Source organism: Tachypleus tridentatus, chromosome 2 (assembly GCF_004210375.1).
Source record: "Tachypleus tridentatus isolate NWPU-2018 chromosome 2, ASM421037v1, whole genome shotgun sequence".
NCBI lineage: Eukaryota > Metazoa > Arthropoda > Merostomata > Xiphosura > Limulidae > Tachypleus > Tachypleus tridentatus.
Window position 1 is genome coordinate 128,266,230 of NC_134826.1, and position 15,289 is coordinate 128,281,518.

General features: G+C 35.9%; 8 non-coding genes across 8 annotated transcripts; all 8 read left to right on the forward strand.

The window, feature by feature from the left end:
• Window positions 1-908: 908 nt before the first annotated feature.
• TRNAR-UCG (transfer RNA arginine (anticodon UCG)) lies at window positions 909-981 on the forward strand. Its single transcript has one exon. It is a non-coding gene; the product is annotated as a tRNA-Arg (tRNA).
• Window positions 982-2,845: 1,864 nt separating this feature from the next.
• On the forward strand, window positions 2,846-2,918 carry TRNAR-UCG (transfer RNA arginine (anticodon UCG)). The gene has a single exon. It is a non-coding gene; the product is annotated as a tRNA-Arg (tRNA).
• Window positions 2,919-4,779: 1,861 nt separating this feature from the next.
• TRNAR-UCG (transfer RNA arginine (anticodon UCG)) lies at window positions 4,780-4,852 on the forward strand. The gene has a single exon. It is a non-coding gene; the product is annotated as a tRNA-Arg (tRNA).
• A 1,861-nt stretch (window positions 4,853-6,713) lies between these two features.
• TRNAR-UCG (transfer RNA arginine (anticodon UCG)) lies at window positions 6,714-6,786 on the forward strand. Its single transcript has one exon. It is a non-coding gene; the product is annotated as a tRNA-Arg (tRNA).
• A 1,862-nt stretch (window positions 6,787-8,648) lies between these two features.
• TRNAR-UCG (transfer RNA arginine (anticodon UCG)) lies at window positions 8,649-8,721 on the forward strand. Its single transcript has one exon. It is a non-coding gene; the product is annotated as a tRNA-Arg (tRNA).
• A 1,858-nt stretch (window positions 8,722-10,579) lies between these two features.
• Window positions 10,580-10,652, forward strand: TRNAR-UCG (transfer RNA arginine (anticodon UCG)). Its single transcript has one exon. It is a non-coding gene; the product is annotated as a tRNA-Arg (tRNA).
• Window positions 10,653-12,513: 1,861 nt separating this feature from the next.
• Window positions 12,514-12,586, forward strand: TRNAR-UCG (transfer RNA arginine (anticodon UCG)). Its single transcript has one exon. It is a non-coding gene; the product is annotated as a tRNA-Arg (tRNA).
• Window positions 12,587-14,446: 1,860 nt separating this feature from the next.
• Window positions 14,447-14,519, forward strand: TRNAR-UCG (transfer RNA arginine (anticodon UCG)). The gene has a single exon. It is a non-coding gene; the product is annotated as a tRNA-Arg (tRNA).
• Window positions 14,520-15,289: the final 770 nt, after the last annotated feature.

A 15,289-nucleotide genomic window follows, 5' to 3' on the forward strand; every position in this document is an offset into this window, starting at 1 on the left:
CCAGGAGTTTCTGATGAGCGGAAACTTCTAGCTGCTCTCTCTATATTTTTCGCTGCTTAATTTGAGATGACTAGAGCTGATAGGCTTCGATTAACTTTGCGCAAAATTAAAAAAATATATATACGAATGAGACTCTTCAGTTACGCCTAATAACAAAGACGCTTCGATTGCGAAGCCCACTTTTATATTTTTTTTACTCGATTTACGACTTAAATCCTTTTACTAGGTAAGTTGAGTACGACTAGATGTTTATGTCAAACATATTCGAGCACAACTTGAAAAAAAAAAAAAAGGTTTTTCTCTTTACTTTTATCACTATTTCGTCAGTGAAAAGTGATATTTGAAAATAACTCGATGACTTGATAGTAAAAACCGTATTTCATTTTTTTTGTGTCCTGAATTGGCAGTGTTTCAAAATCGATTTCTAAAGGGCATCTAGTATATCAGAAATTACACTGATACCTTAGTTAGTTGTTGATATGTGTTTGTGTTGTTAAGCGGAATGGGCAGTATATGCTCTATCCAGAAGGAGAATCGAAAGCATATTTTTAGCATTGTAACAGATCACCCATGACGTCGAGCCAACGTGAGGATTTGTTATTGTTCGTTTTTGTTTTACGTCATGATATCGCAATTTTGTACGAAACCTTTGTAATTATGAGAGGACAAGGAAGATATTTTGGAAGAAGTTTTTGATTTGCCACTCCTACTTCGAAATGTTGTATTGTGTGCACTATTAAACTAAGAGTAGAAGAAGTACTATCTGTGGATATTAAAGTGCTAAAATCCTGGTCTCGTTAGCCGTTTTTGGCAAAATAAATAGTCGGAAGAAAAAGGAAAATGAAAAAAGCGTTACCTGTTAATGTGATAATATTCGAATACACCTAATAGGAAATACAACTCGAAAAGTCCGCGTGGCCTAATGGATAAGGCGTCTGACTTCGGATCAGAAGACTGCAGGTTCGAATCCTGTCGCGGACGACGAGTTACTTATTTTGAGAACGCTGATAAACCTCAATGAGGATGGAACATGCTATAACTTGCACCATCAAGAATTTACTGCTTTTCTCTTAAAGTCTTTGGAAAGAACAGGATTGGATTCAAATACGAAAAGCACTTTTAAAAGACTAAACTATAGTACTGTGAAATAATAATGTCTATGTTGAAGTTTGCGCATTAGATTTCAAAACAATTCCACAGTGTCAGCATTGGAGTCTTATGACGCTAAAATCCGAAATTTCGTTCTAGATGCGGAAATGTACCAGAGAGGTCACTTTTATCTTTCGACTTAAATAGGACTAAACAAACTCAATACCGAACGGTATTCGATAACGTGAAACATTACCATTCTAATACACTTTTTTAGGACGTTCTCCTCACTTCATTTCATCGGAACTCAACATACGGACGTACGATGAACTAGGGTCTCTTCGAGTGTTGATACTGTTCGAGAATTGCACATTATTATTCTAATAAAACACGTTGAGACTTAGATAAAAGAGTAAAGAGTGTCAATCAGTCAGAGAGTGAGATATCTTGCGTGCAATAGACCTCTTCGAAACCCAGTATTCCCTTTAGAATTGTTGTAATTTTAGCTTTATTGAAGAGGAATCGAAAACTATACTATCGTGCAGTTTTCTTTACGAGTGCAAAAGTGTGACGTTTACATCATTAACCTGAAATATAATAATTTCAGTAACATGTACAAACATGTATTATCATAACTAGTTAAGTCTGTAAATGACTCAATACTATATAAGTTTAATATAAATTCCAACATGCGACTAGACCCAGTATTTCTGGGTGGATAAGGCACTCGACTAGAAATCCCAGGGTGGGGGATTTCGAACCCCGTCACACCAAACAAGCTCGGCCTATCAGCAATGGAGTCGTTGTTATATTACCCTCAATCCAACTATTCCTCTGTGAAAAAGAAGCCCAGGAGTTTCTGATGAGCGGAAACTTCTAGCTGCTCTCTCTATATTTTTCGCTGCTTAATTTGAGATGACTAGAGCTGATAGGCTTCGATTAACTTTGCGCAAAATTAAAAAAATATATATACGAATGAGACTCTTCAGTTACGCCTAATAACAAAGACGCTTCGATTGCGAAGCCCACTTTTATATTTTTTTTACTCGATTTACGACTTAAATCCTTTTACTAGGTAAGTTGAGTACGACTAGATGTTTATGTCAAACATATTCGAGCACAACTTGAAAAAAAAAAAAAAATGTTTTTCTCTTTACTTTTATCACTATTTCGTCAGTGAAAAGTGATATTTGAAAATAACTCGATGACTTGATAGTAAAAACCGTATTTCATTTTTTTTGTGTCCTGAATTGGCAGTGTTTCAAAATCGATTTCTAAAGGGCATCTAGTATATCAGAAATTACACTGATACCTTAGTTAGTTGTTGATATGTGTTTGTGTTGTTAAGCGGAATGGGCAGTATATGCTCTATCCAGAAGGAGAATCGAAAGCATATTTTTAGCATTGTAACAGATCACCCATGACGTCGAGCCAACGTGAGGATTTGTTATTGTTCGTTTTTGTTTTACGTCATGATATCGCAATTTTGTACGAAACCTTTGTAATTATGAGAGGACAAGGAAGATATTTTGGAAGAAGTTTTTGATTTGCCACTCCTACTTCGAAATGTTGTATTGTGTGCACTATTAAACTAAGAGTAGAAGAAGTACTATCTGTGGATATTAAAGTGCTAAAATCCTGGTCTCGTTAGCCGTTTTGGAAAAATAAATAGTCGGAAGAAAAGGAAAATGAAAAAAGCGTTACCTGTTAATGTGATAATATTCGAATACACCTAATAGGAAATACAACTCGAAAAGTCCGCGTGGCCTAATGGATAAGGCGTCTGACTTCGGATCAGAAGACTGCAGGTTCGAATCCTGTCGCGGACGACGAGTTACTTATTTTGAGAACGCTGATAAACCTCAATGAGGATGGAACATGCTATAACTTGCACCATCAAGAATTTACTGCTTTTCTCTTAAAGTCTTTGGAAAGAACAGGATTGGATTCAAATACGAAAAGCACTTTTAAAAGACTAAACTATAGTACTGTGAAATAATAATGTCTATGTTGAAGTTTGCGCATTAGATTTCAAAACAATTCCACAGTGTCAGCATTGGAGTCTTATGACGCTAAAATCCGAAATTTCGTTCTAGATGCGGAAATGTACCAGAGAGGTCACTTTTTATCTTTCGACTTAAATAGGACTAAACAAACTCAATACCGAACGGTATTCGATAACGTGAAACATTACCATTCTAATACACTTTTTAGGACGTTCTCCTCACTTCATTTCATCGGAACTCAACATACGGACGTACGATGAACTAGGGTCTCTTCGAGTGTTGATACTGTTCGAGAATTGCACATTATTATTCTAATAAAACACGTTGAGACTTAGATAAAAGAGTAAAGAGTGTCAATCAGTCAGAGAGTGAGATATCTTGCGTGCAATAGACCTCTTCGAAACCCAGTATTCCCTTTAGAATTGTTGTAATTTTAGCTTTATTGAAGAGGAATCGAAAACTATACTATCGTGCAGTTTTCTTTACGAGTGCAAAAGTGTGACGTTTACATCATTAACCTGAAATATAATAATTTCAGTAACATGTACAAACATGTATTATCATAACTAGTTAAGTCTGTAAATGACTCAATACTATATAAGTTTAATATAAATTCCAACATGCGACTAGACCCAGTATTTCTGGGTGGATAAGGCACTCGACTAGAAATCCCAGGGTGGGGGATTTCGAACCCCGTCACACCAAACAAGCTCGGCCTATCAGCAATGGAGTCGTTGTTATATTACCCTCAATCCAACTATTCCTCTGTGAAAAAAGAAGCCCAGGAGTTTCTGATGAGCGGAAACTTCTAGCTGCTCTCTCTATATTTTTCGCTGCTTAATTTGAGATGACTAGAGCTGATAGGCTTCGATTAACTTTGCGCAAAATTAAAAAAATATATATACGAATGAGACTCTTCAGTTACGCCTAATAACAAAGACGCTTCGATTGCGAAGCCCACTTTTATATTTTTTTTACTCGATTTACGACTTAAATCCTTTTACTAGGTAAGTTGAGTACGACTAGATGTTTATGTCAAACATATTCGAGCACAACTTGAAAAAAAAAAAAAGGTTTTCTCTTTACTTTTATCACTATTTCGTCAGTGAAAAGTGATATTTGAAAATAACTCGATGACTTGATAGTAAAAACCGTATTTCATTTTTTTTGTGTCCTGAATTGGCAGTGTTTCAAAATCGATTTCTAAAGGGCATCTAGTATATCAGAAATTACACTGATACCTTAGTTAGTTGTTGATATGTGTTTGTGTTGTTAAGCGGAATGGGCAGTATATGCTCTATCCAGAAGGAGAATCGAAAGCATATTTTTAGCATTGTAACAGATCACCCATGACGTCGAGCCAACGTGAGGATTTGTTATTGTTCGTTTTTGTTTTACGTCATGATATCGCAATTTTGTACGAAACCTTTGTAATTATGAGAGGACAAGGAAGATATTTTGGAAGAAGTTTTGATTTGCCACTCCTACTTCGAAATGTTGTATTGTGTGCACTATTAAACTAAGAGTAGAAGAAGTACTATCTGTGGATATTAAAGTGCTAAAATCCTGGTCTCGTTAGCCGTTTTGGAAAAATAAATAGTCGGAAGAAAAGGAAAATGAAAAAAGCGTTACCTGTTAATGTGATAATATTCGAATACACCTAATAGGAAATACAACTCGAAAAGTCCGCGTGGCCTAATGGATAAGGCGTCTGACTTCGGATCAGAAGACTGCAGGTTCGAATCCTGTCGCGGACGACGAGTTACTTATTTTGAGAACGCTGATAAACCTCAATGAGGATGGAACATGCTATAACTTGCACCATCAAGAATTTACTGCTTTTCTCTTAAAGTCTTTGGAAAGAACAGGATTGGATTCAAATACGAAAAGCACTTTTAAAAGACTAAACTATAGTACTGTGAAATAATAATGTCTATGTTGAAGTTTGCGCATTAGATTTCAAAACAATTCCACAGTGTCAGCATTGGAGTCTTATGACGCTAAAATCCGAAATTTCGTTCTAGATGCGGAAATGTACCAGAGAGGTCACTTTTTATCTTTCGACTTAAATAGGACTAAACAAACTCAATACCGAACGGTATTCGATAACGTGAAACATTACCATTCTAATACACTTTTTAGGACGTTCTCCTCACTTCATTTCATCGGAACTCAACATACGGACGTACGATGAACTAGGGTCTCTTCGAGTGTTGATACTGTTCGAGAATTGCACATTATTATTCTAATAAAACACGTTGAGACTTAGATAAAAGAGTAAAGAGTGTCAATCAGTCAGAGAGTGAGATATCTTGCGTGCAATAGACCTCTTCGAAACCCAGTATTCCCTTTAGAATTGTTGTAATTTTAGCTTTATTGAAGAGGAATCGAAAACTATACTATCGTGCAGTTTTCTTTACGAGTGCAAAAGTGTGACGTTTACATCATTAACCTGAAATATAATAATTTCAGTAACATGTACAAACATGTATTATCATAACTAGTTAAGTCTGTAAATGACTCAATACTATATAAGTTTAATATAAATTCCAACATGCGACTAGACCCAGTATTTCTGGGTGGATAAGGCACTCGACTAGAAATCCCAGGGTGGGGGATTTCGAACCCCGTCACACCAAACAAGCTCGGCCTATCAGCAATGGAGTCGTTGTTATATTACCCTCAATCCAACTATTCCTCTGTGAAAAAGAAGCCCAGGAGTTTCTGATGAGCGGAAACTTCTAGCTGCTCTCTCTATATTTTTCGCTGCTTAATTTGAGATGACTAGAGCTGATAGGCTTCGATTAACTTTGCGCAAAATTAAAAAAAATATATATACGAATGAGACTCTTCAGTTACGCCTAATAACAAAGACGCTTCGATTGCGAAGCCCACTTTTATATTTTTTTACTCGATTTACGACTTAAATCCTTTTACTAGGTAAGTTGAGTACGACTAGATGTTTATGTCAAACATATTCGAGCACAACTTGAAAAAAAAAGAAAAGGTTTTCTCTTTACTTTTATCACTATTTCGTCAGTGAAAAGTGATATTTGAAAATAACTCGATGACTTGATAGTAAAAACCGTATTTCATTTTTTTTGTGTCCTGAATTGGCAGTGTTTCAAAATCGATTTCTAAAGGGCATCTAGTATATCAGAAATTACACTGATACCTTAGTTAGTTGTTGATATGTGTTTGTGTTGTTAAGCGGAATGGGCAGTATATGCTCTATCCAGAAGGAGAATCGAAAGCATATTTTTAGCATTGTAACAGATCACCCATGACGTCGAGCCAACGTGAGGATTTGTTATTGTTCGTTTTTGTTTTACGTCATGATATCGCAATTTTGTACGAAACCTTTGTAATTATGAGAGGACAAGGAAGATATTTTGGAAGAAGTTTTGATTTGCCACTCCTACTTCGAAATGTTGTATTGTGTGCACTATTAAACTAAGAGTAGAAGAAGTACTATCTGTGGATATTAAAGTGCTAAAATCCTGGTCTCGTTAGCCGTTTTGGAAAAATAAATAGTCGGAAGAAAAGGAAAATGAAAAAAGCGTTACCTGTTAATGTGATAATATTCGAATACACCTAATAGGAAATACAACTCGAAAAGTCCGCGTGGCCTAATGGATAAGGCGTCTGACTTCGGATCAGAAGACTGCAGGTTCGAATCCTGTCGCGGACGACGAGTTACTTATTTTGAGAACGCTGATAAACCTCAATGAGGATGGAATATGCTATAACTTGCACCATCAAGAATTTACTGCTTTTCTCTTAAAGTCTTTGGAAAGAACAGGATTGGATTCAAATACGAAAAGCACTTTTAAAAGACTAAACTATAGTACTGTGAAATAATAATGTCTATGTTGAAGTTTGCGCATTAGATTTCAAAACAATTCCACAGTGTCAGCATTGGAGTCTTATGACGCTAAAATCCGAAATTTCGTTCTAGATGCGGAAATGTACCAGAGAGGTCACTTTTTATCTTTCGACTTAAATAGGACTAAACAAACTCAATACCGAACGGTATTCGATAACGTGAAACATTACCATTCTAATACACTTTTTTAGGACGTTCTCCTCACTTCATTTCATCGGAACTCAACATACGGACGTACGATGAACTAGGGTCTCTTCGAGTGTTGATACTGTTCGAGAATTGCACATTATTATTCTAATAAAACACGTTGAGACTTAGATAAAAGAGTAAAGAGTGTCAATCAGTCAGAGAGTGAGATATCTTGCGTGCAATAGACCTCTTCGAAACCCAGTATTCCCTTTAGAATTGTTGTAATTTTAGCTTTATTGAAGAGGAATCGAAAACTATACTATCGTGCAGTTTTCTTTACGAGTGCAAAAGTGTGACGTTTACATCATTAACCTGAAATATAATAATTTCAGTAACATGTACAAACATGTATTATCATAACTAGTTAAGTCTGTAAATGACTCAATACTATATAAGTTTAATATAAATTCCAACATGCGACTAGACCCAGTATTTCTGGGTGGATAAGGCACTCGACTAGAAATCCCAGGGTGGGGGATTTCGAACCCCGTCACACCAAACAAGCTCGGCCTATCAGCAATGGAGTCGTTGTTATATTACCCTCAATCCAACTATTCCTCTGTGAAAAAGAAGCCCAGGAGTTTCTGATGAGCGGAAACTTCTAGCTGCTCTCTCTATATTTTTCGCTGCTTAATTTGAGATGACTAGAGCTGATAGGCTTCGATTAACTTTGCGCAAAATTAAAAAAAATATATATACGAATGAGACTCTTCAGTTACGCCTAATAACAAAGACGCTTCGATTGCGAAGCCCACTTTTATATTTTTTTTACTCGATTTACGACTTAAATCCTTTTACTAGGTAAGTTGAGTACGACTAGATGTTTATGTCAAACATATTCGAGCACAACTTGAAAAAAAAAAAAAGGTTTTCTCTTTACTTTTATCACTATTTCGTCAGTGAAAAGTGATATTTGAAAATAACTCGATGACTTGATAGTAAAAACCGTATTTCATTTTTTTTGTGTCCTGAATTGGCAGTGTTTCAAAATCGATTTCTAAAGGGCATCTAGTATATCAGAAATTACACTGATACCTTAGTTAGTTGTTGATATGTGTTTGTGTTGTTAAGCGGAATGGGCAGTATATGCTCTATCCAGAAGGAGAATCGAAAGCATATTTTTAGCATTGTAACAGATCACCCATGACGTCGAGCCAACGTGAGGATTTGTTATTGTTCGTTTTTGTTTTACGTCATGATATCGCAATTTTGTACGAAACCTTTGTAATTATGAGAGGACAAGGAAGATATTTTGGAAGAAGTTTTGATTTGCCACTCCTACTTCGAAATGTTGTATTGTGTGCACTATTAAACTAAGAGTAGAAGAAGTACTATCTGTGGATATTAAAGTGCTAAAATCCTGGTCTCGTTAGCCGTTTTGGAAAAATAAATAGTCGGAAGAAAAGGAAAATGAAAAAAGCGTTACCTGTTAATGTGATAATATTCGAATACACCTAATAGGAAATACAACTCGAAAAGTCCGCGTGGCCTAATGGATAAGGCGTCTGACTTCGGATCAGAAGACTGCAGGTTCGAATCCTGTCGCGGACGACGAGTTACTTATTTTGAGAACGCTGATAAACCTCAATGAGGATGGAATATGCTATAACTTGCACCATCAAGAATTTACTGCTTTTCTCTTAAAGTCTTTGGAAAGAACAGGATTGGATTCAAATACGAAAAGCACTTTTAAAAGACTAAACTATAGTACTGTGAAATAATAATGTCTATGTTGAAGTTTGCGCATTAGATTTCAAAACAATTCCACAGTGTCAGCATTGGAGTCTTATGACGCTAAAATCCGAAATTTCGTTCTAGATGCGGAAATGTACCAGAGAGGTCACTTTTTATCTTTCGACTTAAATAGGACTAAACAAACTCAATACCGAACGGTATTCGATAACGTGAAACATTACCATTCTAATACACTTTTAGGACGTTCTCCTCACTTCATTTCATCGGAACTCAACATACGGACGTACGATGAACTAGGGTCTCTTCGAGTGTTGATACTGTTCGAGAATTGCACATTATTATTCTAATAAAACACGTTGAGACTTAGATAAAAGAGTAAAGAGTGTCAATCAGTCAGAGAGTGAGATATCTTGCGTGCAATAGACCTCTTCGAAACCCAGTATTCCCTTTAGAATTGTTGTAATTTTAGCTTTATTGAAGAGGAATCGAAAACTATACTATCGTGCAGTTTTCTTTACGAGTGCAAAAGTGTGACGTTTACATCATTAACCTGAAATATAATAATTTCAGTAACATGTACAAACATGTATTATCATAACTAGTTAAGTCTGTAAATGACTCAATACTATATAAGTTTAATATAAATTCCAACATGCGACTAGACCCAGTATTTCTGGGTGGATAAGGCACTCGACTAGAAATCCCAGGGTGGGGGATTTCGAACCCCGTCACACCAAACAAGCTCGGCCTATCAGCAATGGAGTCGTTGTTATATTACCCTCAATCCAACTATTCCTCTGTGAAAAAGAAGCCCAGGAGTTTCTGATGAGCGGAAACTTCTAGCTGCTCTCTCTATATTTTTCGCTGCTTAATTTGAGATGACTAGAGCTGATAGGCTTCGATTAACTTTGCGCAAAATTAAAAAAATATATATACGAATGAGACTCTTCAGTTACGCCTAATAACAAAGACGCTTCGATTGCGAAGCCCACTTTTATATTTTTTTACTCGATTTACGACTTAAATCCTTTTACTAGGTAAGTTGAGTACGACTAGATGTTTATGTCAAACATATTCGAGCACAACTTGAAAAAAAAGAAAAGGTTTTCTCTTTACTTTTATCACTATTTCGTCAGTGAAAAGTGATATTTGAAAATAACTCGATGACTTGATAGTAAAAACCGTATTTCATTTTTTTTGTGTCCTGAATTGGCAGTGTTTCAAAATCGATTTCTAAAGGGCATCTAGTATATCAGAAATTACACTGATACCTTAGTTAGTTGTTGATATGTGTTTGTGTTGTTAAGCGGAATGGGCAGTATATGCTCTATCCAGAAGGAGAATCGAAAGCATATTTTTAGCATTGTAACAGATCACCCATGACGTCGAGCCAACGTGAGGATTTGTTATTGTTCGTTTTTGTTTTACGTCATGATATCGCAATTTTGTACGAAACCTTTGTAATTATGAGAGGACAAGGAAGATATTTTGGAAGAAGTTTTGATTTGCCACTCCTACTTCCAAATGTTGTATTGTGTGCACTATTAAACTAAGAGTAGAAGAAGTACTATCTGTGGATATTAAAGTGCTAAAATCCTGGTCTCGTTAGCCGTTTTGGAAAAATAAATAGTCGGAAGAAAAGGAAAATGAAAAAAGCGTTACCTGTTAATGTGATAATATTCGAATACACCTAATAGGAAATACAACTCGAAAAGTCCGCGTGGCCTAATGGATAAGGCGTCTGACTTCGGATCAGAAGACTGCAGGTTCGAATCCTGTCGCGGACGACGAGTTACTTATTTTGAGAACGCTGATAAACCTCAATGAGGATGGAACATGCTATAACTTGCACCATCAAGAATTTACTGCTTTTCTCTTAAAGACTTTGGAAAGAACAGGATTGGATTCAAATACGAAAAGCACTTTTAAAAGACTAAACTATAGTACTGTGAAATAATAATGTCTATATTGAAGTTTGCGCATTAGATTTCAAAACAATTCCACAGAGTCAGCATTGGAGTCTTATGACGCTAAAATCCGAAATTTCGTTCTAGATGCGGAAATGTACCAGAGAGGTCACTTTTTTATCTTTCGACTTAAATAGGACTAAACAAACTCAATACCGAACGGTATTCGATAACGTGAAACATTACCATTCTAATACACTTTTAGGACGTTCTCCTCACTTCATTTCATCGGAACTCAACATACGGACGTACGATGAACTAGGGTCTCTTCGAGTGTTGATACTGTTCGAGAATTGCACATTATTATTCTAATAAAACACGTTGAGACTTAGATAAAAGAGTAAAGAGTGTCAATCAGTCAGAGAGTGAGATATCTTGCGTGCAATAGACCTCTTCGAAACCCAGTATTCCCTTTAGAATTGTTGTAATTTTAGCTTTATTGAAGAGGAATCGAAAACTATACTATCGTGCAGTTTTCTTTACGAGTGCAAAAGTGTGACGTTTACATCATTAACCTGAAATATAATAATTTCAGTAACATGTACAAACATGTATTATCATAACTAGTTAAGTCTGTAAATGACTCAATACTATATAAGTTTAATATAAATTCCAACATGCGACTAGACCCAGTATTTCTGGGTGGATAAGGCACTCGACTAGAAATCCCAGGGTGGGGGATTTCGAACCCCGTCACACCAAACAAGCTCGGCCTATCAGCAATGGAGTCGTTGTTATATTACCCTCAATCCAACTATTCCTCTGTGAAAAAGAAGCCCAGGAGTTTCTGATGAGCGGAAACTTCTAGCTGCTCTCTCTATATTTTTCGCTGCTTAATTTGAGATGACTAGAGCTGATAGGCTTCGATTAACTTTGCGCAAAATTAAAAACAATATATATACGAATGAGACTCTTCAGTTACGCCTAATAACAAAGACGCTTCGATTGCGAAGCCCACTTTTATATTTTTTTACTCGATTTACGACTTAAATCCTTTTACTAGGTAAGTTGAGTACGACTAGATGTTTATGTCAAACATATTCGAGCACAACTTGAAAAAAAAAAAAGGTTTTTCTCTTTACTTTTATCACTATTTCGTCAGTGAAAAGTGATATTTGAAAATAACTCGATGACTTGATAGTAAAAACCGTATTTCATTTTTTTTGTGTCCTGAATTGGCAGTGTTTCAAAATCGATTTCTAAAGGGCATCTAGTATATCAGAAATTACACTGATACCTTAGTTAGTTGTTGATATGTGTTTGTGTTGTTAAGCGGAATGGGCAGTATATGCTCTATCCAGAAGGAGAATCGAAAGCATATTTTTAGCATTGTAACAGATCACCCATGACGTCGAGCCAACGTGAGGATTTGTTATTGTTCGTTTTTGTTTTACGTCATGATATCGCAATTTTGTACGAAACCTTTGTAATTATGAGAGGACAAGGAAGATATTTTGGAAGAAGTTTTTGATTTGCCACTCCTACTTCGAAATGTTGTATTGTGTGCACTATTAAACTAAGAGTAGAAGAAGTACTATCTGTGGATATTAAAGTGCTAAAATCCTGGTCTCGTTAGCCGTTTTGGAAAAATAAATAGTCGGAAGAAAAGGAAAATGAAAAAAGCGTTACCTGTTAATGTGATAATATTCGAATACACCTAATAGGAAATACAACTCGAAAAGTCCGCGTGGCCTAATGGATAAGGCGTCTGACTTCGGATCAGAAGACTGCAGGTTCGAATCCTGTCGCGGACGACGAGTTACTTATTTTGAGAACGCTGATAAACCTCAATGAGGATGGAACATGCTATAACTTGCACCATCAAGAATTTACTGCTTTTCTCTTAAAGTCTTTGGAAAGAACAGGATTGGATTCAAATACGAAAAGCACTTTTAAAAGACTAAACTATAGTACTGTGAAATAATAATGTCTATGTTGAAGTTTGCGCATTAGATTTCAAAACAATTCCACAGTGTCAGCATTGGAGTCTTATGACGCTAAAATCCGAAATTTCGTTCTAGATGCGGAAATGTACCAGAGAGGTCACTTTTTATCTTTCGACTTAAATAGGACTAAACAAACTCAATACCGAACGGTATTCGATAACGTGAAACATTACCATTCTAATACACTTTTTAGGACGTTCTCCTCACTTCATTTCATCGGAACTCAACATACGGACGTACGATGAACTAGGGTCTCTTCGAGTGTTGATGCTGTTCGAGAATTGCACATTATTATTCTAATAAAACACGTTGAGACTTAGATAAAAGAGTAAAGAGTGTCAATCAGTCAGAGAGTGAGATCTCTTGTGTGCAATAGACCTCTTCGAAACCCAGTATTCCCTTTAGAATTGTTGTAATTTTAGCTTTATTGAAGAGGAATCGAAAACTATACTATCGTGCAGTTTTCTTTACGAGTGCAAAAGTGTGACGTTTACATCATTAACCTGAAATATAATAATTTCAGTAACGTGTACAAACATGTATTATCATAACTAGTTAAGTCTGTAAATGACTCAGTACTATATAAGTTTAATATAAATTCCAACATGCGACTAGACCCAGTATTTCTGGGTGGATAAGGCACTCGACTAGAAATCCCAGGGTGGGGGATTTCGAACCCCGTCACACCAAACAAGCTCGGCCTATCAGCAATGGAGTCGTTGTTATATTACCCTCAATCCAACTATTCCTCTGTGAAAAAGAAGCCCAGGAGTTTCTGATGAGCGGAAACTTCTAGCTGCTCTCTCTATATTTTTCGCTGCTTAATTTGAGATGACTAGAGCTGATAGGCTTCGATTAACTTTGCGCAAAATTAAAAACAATATATATACGAATGAGACTCTTCAGTTACGCCTAATAACAAAGACGCTTCGATTGCGAAGCCCACTTTTATATTTTTTTACTCGATTTACGACTTAAATCCTTTTACTAGGTAAGTTGAGTACGACTAGATGTTTATGTCAAACATATTCGAGCACAACTTGAAAAAAAAAAAAGGTTTTTCTCTTTACTTTTATCACTATTTCGTCAGTGAAAAGTGATATTTGAAAATAACTCGATGACTTGATAGTAAAAACCGTATTTCATTTTTTTTGTGTCCTGAATTGGCAGTGTTTCAAAATCGATTTCTAAAGGGCATCTAGTATATCAGAAATTACACTGATACCTTAGTTAGTTGTTGATATGTGTTTGTGTTGTTAAGCGGAATGGGCAGTATATGCTCTATCCAGAAGGAGAATCGAAAGCATATTTTTAGCATTGTAACAGATCACCCATGACGTCGAGCCAACGTGAGGATTTGTTATTGTTCGTTTTGTTTTACGTCATCATATCGCAATTTTGTACGAAACCTTTGTAATTATGAGAGGACAAGGAAGATATTTTGGAAGAAGTTTTGATTTGCCACTCCTACTTCCAAATGTTGTATTGTGTGCACTATTAAACTAAGAGTAGAAGAAGTACTATCTGTGGATATTAAAGTGCTAAAATCCTGGTCTCGTTAGCCGTTTTGGAAAAATAAATAGTCGGAAGAAAAAAGAAAATGAAAAAAGCGTTACCTGTTAATGTGATAATATTCGAATACACCTAATAGGAAATACAATTCGAAAAGTCCGCGTGGCCTAATGGATAAGGCGTCTGACTTCGGATCAGAAGACTGCAGGTTCGAATCCTGTCGCGGACGACGAGTTACTTATTTTGAGAACGCTGATAAACCTCAATGAGGATGGAATATGCTATAACTTGCACCATCAAGAATTTACTGCTTTTCTCTTAAAGTCTTTGGAAAGAACAGGATTGGATTCAAATACGAAAAGCACTTTTAAAAGACTAAACTATAGTACTGTGAAATAATAATGTCTATGTTGAAGTTTGCGCATTAGATTTCAAAACAATTCCACAGTGTCAGCATTGGAGTCTTATGACGCTAAAATCCGAAATTTCGTTCTAGATGCGGAAATGTACCAGAGAGGTCACTTTTATCTTTCGACTTAAATAGGACTAAACAAACTCAATACCGAACGGTATTCGATAACGTGAAACATTACCATTCTAATACACTTTTTTAGGACGTTCTCCTCACTTCATTTCATCGGAACTCAACATACGGACGTACGATGAACTAGGGTCTCTTCGAGTGTTGATACTGTTCGAGAATTTCACATTATTGTTCTAATAAAACACGTTGAGACTTAGATAAAAGAGTAAAGAGTGTCAATCAGTCAGAGAGTGAGATATCTTGTGTGCAATAGACCTCTTCGAAACCCAGTATTCCCTTTAGAATTGTTGTAATTTTAGCTTTATTGAAGAGGAATCGAAAACTATACTATCGTGCAGTTTTCTTTACGAGTGCAAAAGTGTGACGTTTACATCATTAACCTGAAATATAATAATTTCAGTAACATTTACAAACACGCAAAACGCATGCTAATATCTCTTTATCTCTATATATGA